This window comes from Schistocerca cancellata, chromosome 10, assembly GCF_023864275.1.
Source record: "Schistocerca cancellata isolate TAMUIC-IGC-003103 chromosome 10, iqSchCanc2.1, whole genome shotgun sequence".
Lineage (NCBI taxonomy): Eukaryota > Metazoa > Arthropoda > Insecta > Orthoptera > Acrididae > Schistocerca > Schistocerca cancellata.
In genome coordinates, this window is record NC_064635.1 from 65,344,272 (window position 1) to 65,354,598 (window position 10,327).

General features: G+C 42.6%; 1 non-coding gene across 1 annotated transcript; it reads left to right on the forward strand.

Moving 5' to 3' along the window:
* Positions 1-8,884: 8,884 nt before the first annotated feature.
* On the forward strand, positions 8,885-8,959 carry Trnas-cga (transfer RNA serine (anticodon CGA)). Its single transcript has one exon. It is a non-coding gene; the product is annotated as a tRNA-Ser (tRNA).
* Positions 8,960-10,327: the final 1,368 nt, after the last annotated feature.

Consider the following 10,327-nt stretch of genomic DNA (forward strand, 5'->3'; position numbering starts at 1 on the left):
TGGCCCCACCATCTGCTATCGATGCCAAGGCATTGGCCATGTAGCCAGACACTGTGCAATGCCCTTCAAGTGTGCGAAGTGCGGCCAAGAACACACTTCCAAAGATTGCCCTAAGGACAAAGACACTCCTCCCACATGTGTCCGTTGCAACAAAGCTCATCCTGCTAGCTACCTTGGCTGTGAAGACATTAAAGCCTATAGGACGAGACAAAAGGCAACCACTCACCAGGGACTCACTTATGCTGCTATTGCAGCTGCTAGGAGAAATACAAATGTAGCAACCACCAACACCAATAATGCTTCATCCTCTAAGGCCAATGCCTCCACTGCAGGCATACAGGGAATCAACCTACACCACCATAGGCGTACTCAGTTTACTCCCCATCGCTCAGCTCCACCTCCTCCGACCATTGCTGCATCTCAGCAGCACATAATCAGTGCCGGACCGCCAACAACTCAGGTACAACACAACACCTCTTGCCAAGAGTTTAATCTGACCTCAGTCATGCAAGTCATGACGAAAGCTATCACTGACGCCCCTCAGGCTATCATGGCTACTATTCCGCAACAGATTTCTGCTGCAGTTCAAGTTGCCCTACAGGCCATTCCACAGTCAACCTCCACCACCCAACATGGCAGCTAGATTTGGGCTAACTGTGTGCACATGGAACGCCAATGGAATTCGCAATCAAGTAGGAGAGTTCCGTCAATTCCTCCAAGATGAAAGAATCGACGTGTGCCTGGTCACCGAGAGACACTTGAAACCCGACATCCGAGTACGAGTCGCCAACTACAGCTGTTTCCGAACGGACCGGCCGACTGCTGGTGGAGGAACAGCAGTATATGTAAGAAACTCCCTGATGCATCACCAACTGCCACTTCCAGCATTAGCCACAGTAGAAGCCACATCAGTTGCAGTCCAGACATCAAGAGGCCACATACAATTCATTGCAGTGTACAGGCCCCCTCGTGGCCATCTAGAAGAAGCAGACTTTGAGGTGCTACTGTCACAACAAGGAAATCTTTTTCTTGCTGGTGACCTTAATGCCAAAAATACCGACTGGAATAGCCGCATCACTAACATCAGCGGACGTCGTCTCCTGCGAGTTGCTGAAAGGAACCACGCCATCATCGTGGGACCATACGACCCCACTTGCTTTCCGAATAGAGGCCAGAGCGACGTGTTGGATATAGCTATCATTAAGAGATTTCCCAATGGTGCTACTGCCACTACCAGAAGGGCCCTTAAATCTGACCATGAACCTGTCATTTTTGATGTCGACCTCGTCGGCATCAATAAACCGCCTAGACACTATCTTGATATTCGAGGAATCAGCTGGGAAATGTTTCGTCAACTGCTTGAAAGAGACCTCCTGGATGCACCAGACCCAGGGACAGCAGGAGCAGAAGCCACTCTATTATACCTAACATCTAAAGCACTAGACGCTGCAACAGAAGCCATACCTCCGAGACGGCCTCTACCACCAAAAACTCACCAACTGCCCCCACCTATCATAGCAGCCATCAGGGAAAAAAACGAGCATTCAGAGAATGGCAGACAACGCGCAATCCAGCCACAAAGCGCCTAGTAAATCGTCTACAACGAGAAATTAAGGCAGAAGTAGAAAAACACAGGAATCAAGTCTGGGCAGATAAGGTTGCACTGCTACAATTACAAGACCAATCGGCCTGGAAGATGACGAAGTCTCTACTAAGAAGCGGACAGAAGTTACCCCCACTACATGTGGGCAACCATATAATCAGCGAACCAGATGCCAAAGCAAATGCTTTGGCAGATGTATTCGCAAAAAACTTCACACCGATGAATGACCCTGTCGACGCTGACCACATTGGCCTAGTCAATGAGAGACTTCCAAGATTCCTCACCAGTCGAGCCGAAGATGACCACATTCAACACAACAGCAGAAGTTACAAAACAGCTCGAAGAACTAAACGGAAAGAAGGCCGGAGGACCAGACCTTCTAACTAATGAGCTGTTGAAGCAATTACCACCTATTGCAATACCAATAATAGCGGCCGCGTTCAATGAGACCCTGGCAACTGGCGGCTTCCCCCTTACATGGAAACATGCAGAGATCGTCGCCATACCGAAGGCAGGAAAGGACCCTCGATCACCTGCTAGTTACAGACCAATCAGTCTTTTACCTGCCATATCGAAACTTTTTGAACGTTTATACATAAAGAGACTTCAACAGCATGTGGAAGCAGAACATCTGATACCAGATGTCCAGTTCGGCTTTCGCCAAGGCCTTTCCACCACCCAGCAGCTACTACGCCTAGTTGAGGAAGCATTCAGAGCCATGGAAAGGAAAGAATTCTTCGGGGCTGTATTTCTGGATGTTTCTCGTGCCTTTGATTGCGTGTGGCACGAGGGATTCCTCTATAAACTCCTAGATATAGGGGTCTCCGTGTCACACGCAACACTCCTGAAGAGTTATCTAGAAAACTGGACTTTTCATGTCCGCACTCAAGACGGTATATCGTCCACCAGACCAATCAAAGCAGGAGTACCTCAGGGCAGCGTTCTGGGACCACTGTTATACTTCTTGTATACATCCGACCTACCATCGACGGCCAGAACACACCTATCCTTATACGCCGATGATACAGCCATTTACTCCCGAAGTATGAATGCTGCACACCTCCAGGCAAGACTGCAACAAGCATGTAATAAGCTGAGTGAATGGGCTACGAAATGGCGACTGTCTTTTAACGCCGCAAAGACGCAGGCAATAGCAATCTGTAGAAGACCACTTCCACCTAACATCCAGCCCATTGAGATACAAGGCACCCCAGTTACGTGGTCAAAAACAGCAAAATACTTAGGTGTGAGCCTTGATAGGCGATTGACGTGGCAACCTCATACAGAAGATATTCGAGAGAAAGCTAGGAGAAGAATGGTACAGCTCTATCCATTATTAAATCCAGTGTCAACACTACCATCAAGACTGGGGGTGATATTGTACATCACACTGGTGCGATCAATCTTAGACTACGCTGCTGTCGTGTGGGGCAATGCTGCTCCAACTCACATACAATGGCTACAAAGAATTCAGAATCGTGCTCTGAAAAGAGCACTACATCTTCCATACTGGTTCCCAATGAATGAGCTTCACCAACTCGCAGGGGTACCCTATTTGAAAGACCGATTTAGAACCAGTGCAAAAACCTTCTATGAATACATGCAACAATCAGATAACAAACTTGTACGACAACTTGGACACAGGGTGCACTACCTGGCTTCCACTAGATGGCCCGATGACCTACGTGAATAACGAAATTAGACATCTTGTGTATATATTTTTTTATACACTTTTAATAATTTTAAATTTTAACAATTTAAATTTTATTTTCTTATTTTATTTATTTTAACTCAATTATTTTATCTTAATTTTATTTTAATTATCATTATTTTTAACCTTATTTTATTGTATTTATCATCTATTTATTTATTATTATTATTTTAACAAAGGTGAATGAATGAGTGTGAGAATGTGTTAACTGTATATGTATGTGTGAGTACATGTATATAATGTGTGAATGTGTGAGCGAAAATATATATATATATATATATATATATATATATATATATATATATATATATATATAAAGAAAAAAAATAATAAAAAAATATTAAAACAGAAAAAAAAGAAAAAAAAATACAAAAGAATTATCATACAGCTAACGTATTTTAAATCACTTAAAAGCAGAAAAATATATGACAACCAAAAAGCTATGGTTTTAATGTTAATTTTTTATTATTGAAGGTGTAGCCGCATGGCTTGAACTTCCATTTTCAGACTGGGCAATCCTTGATGCCCCAATATATTCTGCAGCGTGTGACGTGCTAACACATCTCCCCCTTTTCTTGTCTTTGTCTCACTTGTGAGTCAACAATCACCACTGGATCGGTTTCCAGTTGTGGCGAGAAGACTGTCATTGTCGCTGTGTATCTATCGGGCTGTGCCGTGTTACGTGTTTTCCACTTGAATAAGCTTTATTGACTAATATTTTACACTACCGTATTTAGTGCAGGTGTGTGTGATACAGTGACTTGATAAAATGTCTGAAAAACGTAAACGTGTTGTTTTAGGACTTAATCAAAAACTTGAAATTATAAAACGCTTAAGAAAGGGCGAAACTGCGACAAGTGGAGCGCTGATTTATGGTACTGGAAGAACAACAGTTAACGATATAAAACGTGATGCTGATAAAATACGTAGAACAATATGTGTCAACAATGCAGAGCATGGACTGAGATGTGCGAACAAGAAAGACAATGAAACCTGCAAAATATGATGAATTGGACACTGCAATGTACCGATGGTTTATACAAGCAAGAAGTCAGGGGAATCCACTTTCAGGGCCTATAATAATGGCCAAGGCTGTTGACATGAACAACAAACTTGATGGTGACTCGTCTTTTAAAGCAAGTATCGGACGGCTCGACAAGTTTAAATTTCGTCATTGCTTTCGCCAATTTGATATCAATGGAGAAAAACTCAGCACGGATAGCTCTGTAATTGCTGAGTTCTGGGAACAATTTAAAGAAAAAATGGCTGAATTGAATCTTGTTAGGGAGCAAGTTTACAATTGTGATGAAACTGGGCTTCATTGGAAGGCTTTACCACAAAAGACATTAGCATCACTCTCTGAGAAAGATGCTCCAGGTTTCAAAGTACAAAAAGATCGCATCACTGCTATGGTTTGCGCAAATGCGACCGGCAATCATAGGCTACCCCTACTTGTGATTAGGAAATCAAGAAAACCTCGTGCATTCAAGAATTTGAATTTGAATGCTCTCCCTGCACAATACTATGCCCAGAAGAGTGCTTGGATGGATCAATCAATTTTTTCTGACTGGTTTCAGAAACAATTTGTACTTCAAGTTAGAGCACATTTGGCTGAAAAAAAGTTGCCACAGAAAGCGCTATTGCTATTAGACAATGCCCCAACGCACCCTACTTGTGAAATGAAAAGTGATGACGGCAACATAGCATGTCTCTTCCTTCCAGCAAACACAACTTTCGAAAACATGAAACGTCGTTATAGAAAAGTATTTATCAAAAGTTTGCTCTCATCTAATGAATCAACATCTGTGAAACAGTTTTGGAGGTCTTACGGTATTAAAGATGCCATTTTCAATGTTGCCAGTGCATGGAGTGATTTGTCAGTGTCAAATCTCAAGAACGGCTGGAAAAAAATTTGGCCTCAACCTACACGTGAAGAATCAGAGGAACCTGAGTGTGTGACAGTTGATGAGATGGTCAATTTGTGCAATAATTTACAAATCAGCACAAAATTGACGTCATAAGAAGTATCAGAGGTGGTTAGAGTGTGACAAAGTGGACGGGCGTTTTCAAATTTTGAGTGATGACGAAATTGTTGCCAGCGTAAGTGCCACCAAAGAAGAAGAAAAAGGGGCTGATGAAGACGAGTGTTCAAACCATGAATAAAAACAAACTATTAGCCATTCAGAGGTCGAAACAATGCTGTCCAAGTATGTAGAATGGTTTGAAAGTCAAGAAGAGGCTAATGCAATGCAGGCACTACTGCTCCAAAAAATACGAAATATTGCCGCGGTGAAAGCTCGAACATAAAAAAGGCAGAAGAAATTGACTGACTATTTCCAAGCTAGATAAACTATTTCACCTGTAAGTTTATAGTACAGTACAGTACTGTACATTACGTATTTTGCAACTTTTGTAGCTACTGTACGGATGTTTTTATCATGTAATAAATAGTTTTGTTTGCTATTACAAACGTGTTTAATTTGTTTTCGCTCCGAAATATTGTGAGAGTGATATGTGTCTATACATAAAATAATTGATTGAGGTTATGTTTTGGAGGAATACAGTGTTTCTGTTATCCGTCTATTTGCTCAACCGACACGACCACGGTCCCGAAGATAACGGTGCATCGAGTTTCCACTGTATGTTCGAGCTGAGAATAAGTTCAAGGATTCTGCAGCAAACCATAGTTAGAGATTTTGGTCTGTAATTTTGTGGGTACGTTCTTTTGCCCTTCGTATATACAGTAGTCACCTACACTTTTTTCCAGTCGTTTGGGACTTTCCACTGGGCAAGTGATTCACGATAAATGCTTGCTAGGTAGGGGGCTGATGCTGTACAGTACTCCTTGTAAAACCGAATAGGGATTCCATTCGGACCTGGCGACTTATTTGCTTTCAACTCCTTCAATTGTTTCTCCATGCCAGGGATGCTTATCACTATACAGTCCACTAAGGAGTCTGTTCAATGGTCAAATGACAGTATGTTTGTACGATTGTCCAGAGTGAACGATTTCTTATTAGTAAAATTTAACACTTCAGCCTTTGTTTTGTTGTTTTCTGCTGCCACACCAGACTGGTCATCGAGTGAGTGGATGGAAGACTTAAACCCGCTTATCAATAGGACAGGAATTTTCTCGGGTTCTTTGCCAGATCTTTTGCTAAGGTATGAAGGTGACAGTCGTTGTATGCTTCATGCAATGATCTTTTCACAGATGCACGAATCTCTACTAACCTTTGCTTGTCGTCATTTGTGTGTTTTCTTTTGAACCAAGAGTGGAATAGCCTCTGCTTCCTCAGCATTTTCTGAATTTAATTATTAAACCATGTTGGGCCTATTCCATCCTTAATCCACTTACTAGGCATTAATAGTCTAGGGGTAGTGTATTTGGTTTATAATCAAAATGTCTTTGGTCCCAGGTTCGAATCCCATTGCTGCTTTAAATTTGATTAATAATCAGCATTGGCCGCCGAAGACTTCCGGCATAAGAAGTCAGCCTCATTCTGTCAGTGGCCTTGTCAAAGAGGATGGAGAAGCAGACGCAGTTTCAGGGCACTCTCTTGTCCTAGGGGTGGTAGACTGCTCCTAAAGGCGGAAGAATCAGCAATGATCAATGGCACGAGGATGCAGAAGGCAATTCAAACCACTGCATTAAAGACACGTAACGTGTATCCACAGGACATGTGGCCTGTAATTGAAAAAGTGTCATGATGATCTCTCCATTGGCGAAAGATTCCGGAATAGTCCTCCATTCAGATCTCTGGGACGGGACTGCCAAGGGGGAGGTTACCATGAGAAAAAGATTGAATAATCAATGGAAAGATAATGTTCTATAAGTCGGTGCTTGAAATGTCAGAAGCTTGAATGTGGTAGGGAAACTAGATAATCTGAAAAGGGAAATGCAAAGGCTCAATCTAGATATAGTAGGGGTCAGTGAAGTGAAGTGGAAAGAAGACAAGGACTTCTGGCCAGATGAGTATAGGGTAATATCAACAGCAACAGAAAATGGCATAATTGGAGTAGGATTCGTTATGAATAGGAAGGTAGGGCAGAGAGTATGTTACTGTGAACAGTTCAGTAACGGGGTTGTTCTTATCAGAATCGACAGCAAATCAACTCCGACACTGGTAGTTCGGGTATACATGCCAACGTCGCAAGCTGAAGCTGAAGAGGTAGAAAAAGTGTACGAGGATATTGAAAGAGGAATGCAGTATGTAAAGGGGGATGAAGATATAATAGTCATAGGGGACTTGAGTGCAGTTGCATGGGAAGTAGAAGAGAAGGTTACAGGAGATTATGGGCTTGGGACAAGGAATGAGAGAGGAGAAAGACTAATTGAGTTCTGTAACAAGTTTCAGCTAGTAATAGCGAATACCCAGTTCAAGAATCAAAAGACGGGGAGGTTAACTTGTAAAAGGCCGGGTGATACCACAAGATTTTAGTTAGATTACATCATGGTCAGACAGAGATTCCGAAATCAGATACTGGATTTAAAGCGTACCCAGGAGCTGGTATAGACTCAGATCAAAATATAGGAGCGATAAAGAGTAGGCTGAAGTTTAAGACATTAATCAGAAATAATCAATACGCAAAGAAGTGGGATACGGAAGTACTAATGAATGACAAGGTATGGATGAAGTTTGGCTTTAGGAAAGGTAAAGGCATGAAAGAGGTAATTCTGACGCTTTGGTTAATAATGGAAACAAGACTAAAGAAAAATCAAGAAAGGTTCATAGGATTTGTCGACTTGGAAAAAGCGTAATACAGTGTAAAAAGCTGCAATATTTTCGAGATTCTGCAAAATGTAGGGATAAGCTATAGGGAGAGACGGGTCATATACAATATGTACAAGAGCCAAGAGGGAATAATAAGAGAGGACGACCAAGAACAAAGTGTTCGTATTAAAACGGGGGGAAGACAAGGATGTGGCCTTTCGCCCCTATGGTTCAATCTGTACATCGAGGGAGCAATGATGGAAATAAAAGAAAATTTCAGGAGTGGACTTAAAACTGAAGGTGAAAGGATCTCAATGATACAATTTGCTGATGACATTGCTATCCTGAGTAAAAGCGAAGAAGAATTACATGATCTGCTGAACGGAATGAACAGTTTAATGAGTACAGAGTATAGGTTGAGAGTAAATCGAAGAAAGACAAAGGTAATGAGAAGTAGTAGAAATGAGAACAGCGAGAAGCTTAACATCAGGAATGATGGTCATTAAGCAGATGAGGTAAAGGAATTCTGCTACCTAGGCAGTAAAACAACCAATGACGGACGGAGCAAGGAGGACATCAAAAGCAGACTAGCACTGGCAAAAAGCGCATTCCTGGCCAAGAGAAGTCTACTAATATCAAATATCGGCCATAATCTGAGGAAGAAGTTTCTGAGAATGTATGTCTAGAGTACAGCATTGTATAGTAGTGAAATATGGACTGTAGGGAAACCGGAACAGAAGAGAATCGAAGTATTTGAGATGTGGTGCTACAGACGAATAGGAGAGCTTCTGTGAAGTTTGGAAGGTAGGAGACGAGGTACTGGCGGAATTAAAGCTGCGAGGACGGGGTGTGAGTCGTGCCTGGGTAGCTCAGTTGGTAGAGCACTTGCCCGCGAAAGGCAAAGGTCCCGAGTTCGAGTCTCGGTCCGGCACACAGTTTTAATCTGCCAGGAAGTTTAATACCTACAGACGAATGTTGAAAATTAGGTGGACTGATAAGGTAAGGAGTGAGGAGGTTCTGCATAGAATCGGAGAGGACAGGGATGTGTGAAAAACATTGATGAGGAGAAGGGACAGGATGATAGGACATCTGTTAAGACGTGAGAGAATGACTTCCATGGTACTAGAGGGAGCCGTAGAGGGCAAAAACTGTAGAGGAAAATATAGATTGGAATACATCCAACAAATTTGGAAATTGGAAATTTGTTGTGAGTTCTATGGGACGTAACTGTTGAGGTCATCGCTCCCTAGGCTTACACAGTAATTAATGTAACTTTAACTTACGCTAAGGACGACACACACACCCATGTCCAAGGGAGAACTCGAACCTCCGACAGGGGGAGCCGCGCGAACAGTGGCATGGCGATGTCATTTCACTGTCTAAGTGAGATGCTAACAAGTCCTTATCTGATTTTGCTAGGAGAAACACTCTCCTAGCCTTCTTATATTTCCTATAATGAGTCATCATCGCTAATCCTCGTTTCTACTCTGACGTTGTCGATTAGTTCTTACATTTCTGTAGCTAAAAGATCAAAGGTATTTCAGCTGTGTGTGGGCTGCCGAACTAGCTGCTCGACAATTTTCAGAAAACACATTCAGAAGGGGCATTCAAAAGAAACTCGGTCACTAGTGTAAAGTAAAGGTAACGATTTTATTAACTCAAAAGTGTAGTTATACACAGTACACATACTCAAAAATAGTCGCCAAAAGTGTTGGCACATTTATCCCATTGCGACACTAGCTGGTCGATTCCATCCTTGACGAAGGTAGTAGGCTGCTGTCGGATCCAGGCCTGGACCCAGTCACACACCTAGTCGTCCGTTGTGAATCGATATGCGCGGATAGCTTGTTTTAGAGGTCCAAAGACATGAAAGTCACACGGCGAAAGCTCGGGACTGTACGGTGGATGTTGCAGCGTTTCCCACTGAAACTGCTGCAATATCGCTGATGAAGATGGTGGGTACGAAACTCATTGAAATGTTTCGACAAGACGACGCCATCACATGACTGATAACCCGAGAAGAATTCATCAGTGGAATACGCCGAGAAAGACTGAAATCGCATATGCTGCAATGTCGTATTCACCGAATTGGCTGTGTGTGGGCAGGCATTATCATGCAGGAGGATAACGCCATTGGACAACATGCCTCGGCATTCCGACTTGATGGCTCGTCTAAGGTTCTGTACAGTGCGTTGATAACACTGGGCATTGATGGTGGTTCCCCATTCCAGGATCTCGACAAGCAGTGGTCAAAAATGAAGGGCGTCATGACCTTACCAGAACTGGTATGCTTCGCCTTTG